This window comes from Stegodyphus dumicola, chromosome 3, assembly GCF_044657685.1.
Source record: "Stegodyphus dumicola isolate Sdum_Otavi_A_Nest chromosome 3, ASM4465768v1".
NCBI classification, from domain to species: Eukaryota; Metazoa; Arthropoda; class Arachnida; order Araneae; family Eresidae; genus Stegodyphus; species Stegodyphus dumicola.
In genome coordinates this window covers 121455884-121468448 of record NC_140770.1, presented here as the reverse complement: position 1 = coordinate 121468448, position 12565 = coordinate 121455884, and the positions used below count along the sequence as shown (strand labels likewise).

The following is a 12565-nucleotide window of genomic DNA, read 5'->3' as shown; positions in this document are numbered from 1 at the left end:
ATAGGCCAAAGTCCCGAGAGCTATCTGCCTAAGAGAAGATATCTCTTCTGAGGAAACTCCAGTAATTATCAACTGTAGCTTCGAGGTCATGTTTAAAAACCTAACTAATTTGCCTTTGCGCCGCTCCTCAGCTCAGTGACTAAAAATAAAATTTGCATAACATCAATCATTTTCAATGAGTAAACATTCTAACAAAATTCTAGATAAATTTTTAAAAAATTCCAGAAAACTTGCCAAGCGGTAACTAAGTACTAGTTTTAAGTGTGATATTTCAAACTGCTTTTCTTAAAATACTGTTTGCTTACAGAACTTATATGCAATTTATCGCTTGCTTTTATCCAGTGAACATCTGCGGTCATAAATTCGAAAGCTGAGTAAAGCATAGTAATAAAGTTATTTCGCAAAGAGGAAAGAACAGCAAAATTTTTCAGATTGTTGGTGGAGACAAAATTTGTTGCTTTGCTTATGAATTGAGACAAAATGGCAAACATCTGCGTGCCATAGCCGCAGAAACTTAGATTTTTGAAAAAGTGTCGTATAGTGACCATGATGGTAGGCCTTTTTGATAATTCACAAGCAATTTTCCCGTGAGAGAAAGAAGATGAACTATTTTTTAAAGACCTAATGGACATATTTCTGAAAATAATTTAGCGCTTACGTTTGAAAACGCTTAATCGAATAACTAATTTCTGTTGCATGACAATGAGTCCTCACACAATTTCATTCTGCAGAAACAGTTTCTAGTAAGGAAAAGTTAAAATTTTCAAACATGTCCTTAATTAGCTGATTTGGCGCCTGCAGACTTTTTTCTCCTCCCTAAAAAGAAGTTTTACCTCAAAGACCATTATTTTAATAACACTGAAGAGATTCAGAAAACCGTAACCAGAGATTTAACCAGTATTCCAAACGATGAGTTCCTCGAAGTGCACAAGAAGCTGTCTGAACAAGTGTCGTATAGACTAGCGGTCGTCAACCCTTAGAACTTCACGGACCACATATATAATTTTATATCTGGTGGACCACTAATATGAATTAAAAAAAACATTAAATCAGACCTTAAAAACAACATATTAATACGCAAAAACAATATTCAACTTTCCAATACATGTAATTCTAATTTTCATTTGTTAATATAATTTTCGAAACATTTGGTGTTCAGCGGCATGCTTTCATGGAAATTCAGGCGACGCCCTTGATTATGAATAACAATTAAAACACTATTAACATCTCACTGATACACATATTTCGTTCACATTGAAAAATTATATGAAAAGTACAAAAATCTTACCTTCTTGTACAGAAAGCTTCACATTTCCATATCACTGAAAAGGAATTCCACGATAAGCAAGAACAAACCGGCAAACGCAAAGCACTATATCAATAAACTGAAAGTGTTATGCCGCTAATTTTTAATTATTGTAAACATAATAATCTTCGCTTACTCAGCAATGGCGTCATCGATCAACAGTTAGACAAAACAAAAACGGGAACTTCCAGTGATGCAATTATAAACAAAAATGCAGATGGTACTCATAAAAATCCATCAAATTGCCTATTGACATGGAGAAAAACTGTATTATTAACGACTAACTATGTTAATAAACTGTATTATAAACTGTATTATTAATGACTAACAATAGCATATGTTTGTAATTCAAAAGGAAAGAGAATTCCAGTTAGCACTATTATTGATAACAACAGCATATCCATGGATGCCAACTCTCACTTTAAAATGTCGCTAGATACACCTGCAAAAGCAGCTAAAAAGTCGCTAAATTCAGAAGGAGTTTTGCTAAAAGTAGTAGTTAAAATTTAAAAAAAAGGATAATCCATATTACATAATAGGTTTTGTTACTCGTCATTTTTTTAAACTGAATCTTTATAAAAATATAAATAATGTCCCAGCTTTTCTGCGGACCATCAAAAAGTTTTCACGAACCACCGGTTGGTGATCTCTGGTGCGTCGTATAGCGAAAGATAAAATGAAAGAACTTCCCCTCCCAACTTTAGATTTTATACAAATCATTCTTAAACTCTGAAGACATACTGTATCTGTATTCCTATAGTGACCTGAAGCTTGGCGGTGTTTAATGAAGGCAAGTTTAGGATATTTACTGGGGTTTTAAGCAAAAATAAATAAATAAGTAAATGAATTTTGAATTCAAGTAAGGCTTCATTACCTCAGTTAAGTAATTCTGATGTTAAGTGATTCTGATGTAGTCCTGATTCTGTTTTCAGTTGCATGACAGTAAATGCGTTGAGCTATCCTTAAAAAATTATATGCAGGTATATATAAATTACAGAGGAAAAAAACCAACACTGAAACTCAGCAGCAAAGTATTAAGAAAATTTTATTTTCTTAATAATTTTATAACAAAAATATTAAAATCGTACTACATATCCTATTCATGAGTGTTTTCCATGAAAATATAATATTTGTGATTATTATTTAAAATGGAATAAAAACTTTTTAAATGTTATATTTTCTGTGAAATAAAATGTGAGGTCATTCAAAAAATATTTAAAATATTGATTAAAATTAACGATATCAACTTACAAATTTTAAAACTTTTCTTTTCTTTTTTCTTTTTCGTTTTACTTCCTTGTATGTTTAAAGTACTGTAATTGCGAAAAGTTTCAGGCAACATATTTCAACGAAAATATCCATTTTTACCGCTACCGAATGCAATTTAACGATGTTTTTGCATAACATCTGTACGTAAGGACAGAATAAAAGACTTTTCCTCCAAAAAATTTATAAAACTGCTTTAAAATGAATTCTGAAGAAAATTTTTCGTGGCGTCTGTACGTACGTACGTATCTCGCATAACTCAAAAACGAGTAGCCTCAGAACGTTGAAATTTTGTATATAGGACTGCTATAACATGTAGATGTGCACCTCCTCGTATTTTGGTTACAATCGGCGGCACCAAACGTATATAAATATATTTATATATATATATTCACTCCGTTACCCGGATCAATGATCTCAGTTTCTTTACTCTTATATGTTTATAAATTGTGCATTGTTTGCTTTAAAAATTATTGAATTATGTTGTTCTTATCTTCCGGTTAAGGTTTTTATGCCTTTAATAAATATGCAAGCAATATTTGTATAGTTATCAACAATTTAAAAGCTGTTTAAGTGCGGTTAACCCTAATTTTTAAATAACATGGTGGACATATTTGTTTACATTTGAAACAGCAGAATGGTAGATTTGTTGCCAATCCAGAGAGACTAAGCTTCGCAATAACAAAGATAACGCCTTCATTTATTATAGCGAATTAAATCATGCTTAATCCTTTCTGGAATTTTTTTGAGGTAATAAGTGTTTAAGATTTACTTCATAACTTTTGATATAGATATTTTGAAGTTTTATGTATTTTTGTCGCGAAGTGAGAATTGAATTAATTGAATAAGAAATACTAAATCTTCTGTGAAAAACTGTTTCTTTTTTGTTTTGTTTGCTTAATTTCTTTTATACATCGTTCTACATTTATTATAGTATTTGAATAGAACTTGTGGCAACGATTAGATAATTCTTCAAATGGTATAAATTTTGTGCATTCTTAGTTATAATATGAACGAAATATAACGCTGTTAAGTGAACCTAGCGCCAGAGTGTCGCTATGGTAAACAAATATAGTGAATTTTAAAGAGTGCATGTATTCTATTTCGGTTTATGCGCTATCGACGAAGTAGATTTAATTGAATCCAATAAGTTTAAATGAAATGAAAAAAAATGTGTATAATTTAATATTCAGTACAAAGAAGTCACGTGGTATACACATCAGATTTTTTTTTTTTTAATTTTATTGACCGCTTTAGTTAGAAAAATCTATGTAGTAGGCGCAGATGTTCCATTTTCATAGCGACATTAAAAGTGTTACTTTTAACAAAAATGCTGTCTGATTGAAGCCTACTTACCCACCTGTCGTACAAACTGACTGTGTTTATAATTATAGCTTCCAGCTAATTATTCTGCACTTTTTTTTTTAATTCTTTTTCGTTTTATTTATACAGTGTCTCACAAAAGTGATGGGACACTTGTGCTTTACAAAAGGAAACTGTAGTAAAATAAATTAAAAAAACATGTAAACATTTTTTGTGGGTGTGTTTCATATTTTAATTTAGTAACAATGATTACATAACATGCATTTTCTAAAAATATTAAAATATTAATTTAATAAAAATACAATTGTTTAGAACTGAGCAAAAAATGGCTCACATAAATAATGGGATACTTACTTTTCCATCAAATATTTATCCAAAAATTTTACTTTTTAAAAGGTTTTAATATTTTGTTGGATTTCCTTTTACTTTTAAAACATGATTTAATCTTCTTAGGATGGATTCGACTAATTTTTTTGTGATTTCTGGAGTGATTTTACCCCATTATTCTTGAAGCACCGATTTTAATTGTTGTTTTGAAGAAATGGTGTGTTTACGAATTCTTGATTCCAATTCTTGCCAAATATTCTCTATGGGATTTTAAGTCTGGAGATTGTGGTGGTGTTTTTATTATTTCAGGACAGTTATACAGCAGCCAGAGTCTAACGTTCAAAGCAGTGTGCTTGGGGTCATTCTCCTGGTAGAATTTAAAATCGTTATGAAGGTTCAATTTTCGTGCTGAAGATTTCAAATTTAGATTTAAAATGTCAATATACTTGTACTGATCCATTATATTGTCAATAAAAACAAGATTACCAACTCCAGCGGACGACATACACCCCATACCATAACACCTCCTACACCATGTTTTACTGTTGGCACCAAGTTCTGTTTGTGAAATTCTTCCCTGGGTTTTCTCCACACCAAGATCCTACCGTCAGAACCAAATATATTAAATTTACTCTCATCAGCAAATATAACTTCATTCCAGTAATCAGAATTCTTATTTATGTTGGATTTTGCGAAAGCCAGTCTGAGTGTTCTATTCTTTTCACTTACGAAGAATTTTTTCCTGGCTGCGCTACCGTGATATCCAGCGGATCGAATTGCTCTTCTAATAGACTCAGGATTAACAATTACTCCATATAATACCTGTAAATCAGCAGCAACTTTAGGAGCACTCATTCTTGGATTTTTTTTAATATTTCGAACGATAATTCGCTTTATTCCATTGGATAGCTTTGAAGGTCAGCCAGGTCTTCTTTTATCCTGAATCATATGATTCTTTTTATATCGTTTAATGATATTGAAAACTGTTGAATGACTCAAGTTAACTGTTTCAGCAGTTTCTCTAATAGATTTTCTACGTTCAATATGCAAATTAATAACTGATTTTCGAATTTCAGGCAAAGTTTCTTTTCGTTTAGCATTCATGGCTGCACAGAGCTAAAAAACACAAAAGTTCCAAAACTGGAGAGAAATACTGCAGACGATTTTATAAATTATTGCCCATTGCTTTTGAGTAAAAATAACTCCCCCCCAAAGTTTTTTATTGTAGTAAGTAGTAGTATCTAATGGTGTCCCATCACTTATGTTTTTTCCTCCGTTCTAAACGATTGTATTTTTATTAAATTAATATTTTAATATTTTGAGAAAATGTATGTTATATAATAATTGTTACTAAATTTAAGTATGAAACACACCCACAAAAAATTTTTACATGTTTTTTTAATTTATTTTATTACAGTTTCCTTTTGTAAAGCACATGTGTCCCATCACTTTTGTGAGACACTGTATGTTAATTGCCTGTGTTTTTAAATGATACAATTCGTTTTAATAAAAGACCAAGGTCACTTTTGCGTAACTTTTGAAATTATCTTTCAGAAATTTTTAATTACTTTCCTATTGCAAATTTTCTTTTAATTATCAATATTATTTTATTCATTTATTATTTTATTTTTTCTTGTAAATGAAGGCGTAACGCAGATGTAAATAATGAATAAGCAATCTTGAATTTTTGATTACTGCTGTCATACACAGTTTGTCTCCAAAGTTTCACGTCTAATTTCTTGCAAAAAATTCCAGCAATCTTCTAAACTGCTAAATGATAATTGACAACACTTATTGCTATGACATTTTCATTTAAATTTCCTGAAATAATGTCTGCTTACATACAGAATTTTCTATACAGTTGATAGTTTGGTTTGAGCATTTCTTCAACATCTGATGTCATGGATTCACAAAGTAACCGTAGAACAGCAAAACGGAAATAAGTTCTGATTTGTTTCAAACAATCTGTGATTTTGCTTACAATCCTTAGACAAAACGAACGTCATCATCTGTGGTTGAAGAAGATCCACAAAATTTCGGTTTTAGAGATTTCCAATAAAAGACTTTTCAGTAATCTTTATTGATTAGAATAAAGTAAATTCATAGGAAATTTGTTTCTTGGGAACAAGCTAGAAATTTCACGTGTTATAAGAAATAAAGAAAGACGTTTGAAGAGAATTGAGTGCCTTAAGTTTGAAAAAAATCTGAATGAAATAACTGATTTCTGCTGCATGATACATATGCCGTCACACAATTCCATTCTCATCAGACATAAGCAAAGAAAAGTATAATAGTTCTCGATCATCCCCCTTATTCGCCAGATTTGGCACCTACAGACTATTTTCTCTTCCGTAAAATGAAATCTCAAGTCAGATATCATTATTTTAGTAGTATTAAACAGATTCAAAAACCTCAGTTACAGAGATGATTTCCAAGAAATAAATTCGATGAAGTAATCAAGTATTTTTGTGGACATAACAACGGTTACATAGACTTACGAGGCTTTTATATTGAAAGTTAGTGAGTAAATTGCTGTTTTCTTTACATTTGTTATGAACTTGGTTTTGCACTTCATAAATTCACTGTGTAAAATGGAAGAGAAACGCAAGCATGTTAAATTTAATATTAGGTTAAGAGCAGCCTTAATTTGATATAGATTTTGATCGAAAATTTATCGATTTCTATACCGAGAGAGATCAGACACATATCTGTCTTCTTCAGGAGAAAAAACATTTTGTCAAAATTCCCAACTTAATGTATGCTTACATACGCTAATGTGTGTATGCTATAGAAAACTTACCATGCTAACATTTTAACTTAAATTCAAGAGCACTAATACCATATTTAGTAGAAAATAAAAATGCCTCCTTTTAATTACCTCCTTATAATAATTACATTGATAACATAAAAAGTGCATTCGCTATATTAATACACTATACATTAATAGTGCACTCGATATATTAAAACATACAATAATAAAAGTACCTAAACTCCACAGACATTTTGGAGAGCAATACCAGTACGCTATATGAATAACAGAAGAAAGTTAATTATGTTTAACATCGTTTTAATTAAGTTATTATACACTGACTACCAATAAGTATTTGGACACCTATGCAAATGACGATATCTGCGGTCCTAAGGTACGTCACGGACTCCGCCGGTATATATCGTGTAGGAAACAGCATCGGCTTTAGTTGCATGCAAGATGCCTCACAGTTCGGAGCTCTCTGATTTCGAGAAAGGTATAATTATCGGGTATTACAAATGTGGCCGATCCTTAAGGGACATAGCTAGCCATCTGAAGTACCCAAAATCGACAGTGGCCTATGTGATTAAGAAGTGGAAGGTGAGCGGTGATTGTCGGAATGTGCCCCGAGTCGGCAGACCAACGAAACTGGGAGATAGATACCGACGACTGCTGTCCAGAGAAATTCGGAAGAACCGCACCCAACCGATGGCCCTCATCCGCGAGGAGTTTCAACAGGCATCCGGGAGTATTGTTTCAATAAATACCATCCGTAAGGAAGCACATCTGCTTGGTTTTCATGGTCGTGATGCTGCCCATAAGCCTTTGATCACAAAGTCCAACCGCGCTGCTCGGTTAATGTGGTGCAAAGCGGAAACGGGTTCTTTGGAGTGACGATTCAAGGTTCACCCTTTACCGTTCGGATGGCAGGGTCTGGGTCTGGCGTCTACCTGGAGAACGTCTCCTGCCAGAATGCATTGTGCCAACAGTCAAGTTCGGCGGAGGTGGAATTATGGTATGGGGATGGTTCTCCTGGTATGGGCTGGGACCCTTGGTCCCCAATCATGGTAACCTCAACTCCGATGCCTTCTGCACTATTTTGGATGACAATGTGCTTCCTACGTTGTGGCAGTTTTACGGGTTGGACCCCTGTTACTTTCAGGACGACAATGCCAGTTGTCATGTTTCGACGTTAACCAAGGCTTGGTACGGTGCCAATGGAGTTCATCGAATGGACTGGCCTGCCCAGAGTTCAGACCTGAACCCTATCGAGAACCTCTGAGACGAGTTGCATCGCCGAATTCAGGGGTGCACTACCCGTGCAAAATCGGTGAAGGAACTTCTATGTCTTCTCCAAGCCGAGTGGAAGAAAATACCACTAGCTGTCATACAAAGATTTGTGGAAAGTATGCCCCGGAGGGTCCACGCTGTAATTACCTCTCGTGGAGGCTCTACCAACTATTGATTTTGAATAAAGTTAGTTTTTCTTTTCTATCACAGGTGTCCAAATACTTATTGGTAGTCAGTGTATTCAGATTTGCAAATTAGGCAAAATGCATAGTTAGACTGGCTCAGATTTAGGGAAAAAACTCTGTCGTATTTAAAGACGCTCAAACACTATGTCTTTCTTTAGCAAATTTCTTTTGCTTTTTTTTGGGGGGGGGCAAACCGCGGTTTATTTAAAGAATGTTATTAGTCTTGACCCAACTTCTGAGTTTTTGCATAATTTCATACTTCTAACCAGCTTAGAATTATCTTCATGCAAAGACTACTTGAAATGAATTCCACAAGAATCTTGAAATAACCTTAGAAAATCCTCCAGGAAGCATCTCACATCTCTCATCTGCTTAGCCATATTCAAAGAACCTCCAATGTTTATTATTCCAGAATATTTGCTGTACATTACATATTGTATTGTTCATTCCCAAAACATAATATAAATAGTCTTGTTTGCAATAACCAAATAATCTGTTTGAGATACACTTATTGACTTCTTCTAAAAAACTTTGCGAACATGTTGGAGTCCTGAGTAGAACAGGGAGTTTACATAAAACTATGTTCGTTGCAATTGTAGGAGATACGTCACAAATGAAAAGGGTTTAATTACCCTTTATTCTTCACAGTTTACGCTGTTCGCGCACTTTGAGATAAAAAGACCAGTACTTATGGTCTGAAACGTAAAAATAATAACTAAAAACTAACTAAATTAAGTAAGAACTAAACTCAGGTGCTTTACAAAGACTAGTAACGCGAAGATTGGGCTTTTAATCTTTACGTATATCGTACGCAGAATGCGAGAAAACTACAATACGTCTTTAGTATCAAGAGGACTAAATTCTGGCCTTAAAGGCGGACTGCAACTGACTGAAAAGCGCGTGTGAGGTAAGGTAGCGAAAAGTCTCTCTCTCTAATTCCTTTTGACTAAAAGCCACAACTTAAATACTTAACAGTTTGCAAGCTCAATTTGCATAACTAAAACTAACCGCGTTTATTCTGGCCGGAAGTGGAAAATAAGAGAGGACAGTAAAGTTTTAAAATAAAATAAACCTTAGTAAAACTTAAAATACTTACACACTAAAGGCTAATTACTTTCTTTCGACATTATTTCAATGACAATTGTTGAAAAATTTTGGAAGAGCTTACAATGAAATTGATATTCAAGTTACACTTCTTATGCAGATCACTTAGAATAATAATTAGAATGTTCACAAATAAATAAGTAATCGAAGAAAATGAAATAGTTCGATTTATTTCCCTGACTGTAACAATTCAGAAATTCCCTGAATACACAACTAACACACTCCTTCCCTTAAGTAGCTCAATTGTACAGCTCAAGAAGCCGGTTTAACTGGCTGTTGTTCTGAGCACGAGCTGCTAAGAAACTTCTTGTATAGTAAAATATTTTAGACAAAAAATATCTGTTAATGATAAATAGATTAATATATGTAAATTGATAGAATAAGTTTCCCCCTGTACTCCGCACCCATGAATGAAAATGCTGAATGCTTTGTTTGTGGTTTTTTTGTCATCCGACTTAACAAATGATAATCTTCTGCTAGAACTGCCTTTCTTTTCTTATTTCTCTCTCTTGATTTCTTGAAACAACGGATTCGGTATTTGTCGTGTGAATGAAACTATTCAATGTCATATAGCTTTTCATGCCAGGTCCTCCTTCCTCTAAAAATAGCCCAATGCAGGGATTTTTTACATTTATGAAATAAATAATAGAAAATTCTAAAAAAAAATTTCTCTAATAAAATAATCTTTTACTAAAACTGATGAACCTCAAGGTCTGGGCGTGAATAAACGATTCTGAGTAGTGTCTAATATTTAACTCCATGGAAAATGCTATATTGAATAGTATTTTGCACAAATTAAGTTGCATTAGTGACAGGATTTCATTGAATACCTTTCTATGCATATAAGAATTGCATTCCTAAGAACTTAAAGAAGCTAGTCGAATCACAGATATGTTAATTAACATCTTCGTGTCAACATTAAGTTTGAAATTTCTCTTTATAGGGCACTATACACTCACATGTACTTCGCTTCCTTTTGTTAATGCCGTACGTAGCGTGATTATTGAAACTGAGTGGTCATCTAATTCAGTTCCTAGATGATTAATAGAATGGCTGTATATGATAATATTTATACTTATGCGTCGTGTATCTTAACCAATGATTCTTCCCTGTTGCTTTGACGGTCGCGCTTCAGTACTGATCATTTCGTCTTCCACATCCGGAGTTACGTGAAGCCGAAGGCCTTTTACCTATTTATTCGGGCTTCGAAATCCTGCGTGATTATTTGCATTCAATTAACATCGCGTGAAACTCTTTCTTGGAAAGTGACTGCCATTCATTCATAATATTGCAAAACCAGTGACGTCAGCAAGATTTCATTGCAATTTATCTTTAAAAGATCTGTTGTTAACAAGGCTTACATACTGAGCGCGTAAACACTTTGTAATAAATGCATTTTATCCACTGAATCACGGGAGATTTGTCGAGGGCGGGTGATATCGGAAGCGGTTATGTTTTCCTTCTTTCAACAAAGAACCTTGAAATCGAAAACAAAGCTTTCGCCTCGAAAACGCCTTTGTTTTTGGACTGAGTCCAAGGCAAGCACATTAAATTAAAATGCAGCCGCGAAGTAATGAGCCGGCTGTCTTGATTCCAGTGATTTGTTGACTCGCTCCAGGGGTGCTTTCTAATCCTGTAGAAAGAGCTTGATTCGACACAAAGACTCATACCTTCAATGGAATACCTTTCCATAAACGAGTTTCTTTCAGTGTTTAGCTCCTATCAACGTCGTGTATCCAGGATATAATATAGCAGTAAATGATTATTTTCCCCTTATGAAATATTTAGAAAGGGCGGCAAGTCTACAAGAATATTAGCTAACGTTGAGTTCTGCCAGTCGGCTATTACATAATCATCAGCTAAAAGTTTACTTCTGTTCTGCAGTAAAAATATACAAGAACCTTTCAAGGTTTTCTTTTTTACAATTATGGTACTTTTTCAAAATTTGGCGTGCCAAAAAGTCGTTATTTATACAATCGAAAATTTTCTATCACGAGAAACTGTACATAATTGTAAGAGCTTTAAAATCAAATTGTAATTATTTGGTTTACAGAAAAGGTATCATTATTTTTATTGATTATTACCCCTTTCTTACAGAATCAAGAGAATTTTGTGTTTGGAAATAATATTCAAAAATCGCTGAACATACTTTTCCTTATGTAAACATTCTGTATGCAAGTGATTTGATTTACTATTTTGGTTTTTTTTTTTAAAATTTCAGATTGAAATTTGAATAAAAAGTCAAAGTTTTAAAAGAATACTTTAAAAAGTCTATAGATTAAAGATTGGTATTGGTCCTCAAAGTTTATGTCTGTCGACATAAACTTTGTTTTACCTATTGCATAATTCGTTAACCAAACAGCGAACTACGATTCTGACTAGATATAGTCTGCATATATTTTGCCCTGTACAGAAAAGAAAGAAAAAGTAACATAACATTGTAAATTACAAGCATTCGCCTTTGGTAGATATCTCCCGCATGCGTTGCTTTAATTAAATCAACTAACGGAGCTAAAGAAATAATTTCCTTCATGAGAGCGCACACTCTCGCATGACTGCTGTAATAATTATTATCATTCAGAATTTGATTCGACACTTTAGAATATGTCCTATAGCCCAAACCTCGCTGTTTCTGATTATGGTATATTTTGTGTCCCGTAAGGACATTGTGGAGAACAGTGATTCCAAAGTCAAAGAAATGGCATGTTGTTAGTTTCAAGCATAACCAAAACACTTCTTTCTGGTGAGATCAAGAAGCTGACAAAATGATTTAAATGATATTGAAAATTAGGGGGATAATTCAGAAAAATGAAAGGTCACATTAAATAACACTTAATAATCCGTCATACCGTTGTACAAATATCAATTTGTTTTATGAAGTATCTTCATTCATTTCCGTACTCAGCAACAGTTGTTAAATACATATATGCATAAAACAAAACTATTTGTGCTAGTTTAAGTACAAAAGAATTATAGGATTTTCTGGTCCTGCTGTGTAAGTGTTGGCGAATGTTA

At 33.3% G+C, this 12565-nt stretch overlaps 1 protein-coding gene across 1 annotated transcript in view; it reads left to right on the top strand.

Moving 5' to 3' along the window:
• The window catches only part of LOC118193216 (uncharacterized), a 94154-nt gene that overhangs the window by 19752 nt on the left and 61837 nt on the right, over positions 1-12565 (top strand). The window lies entirely within an intron of this gene.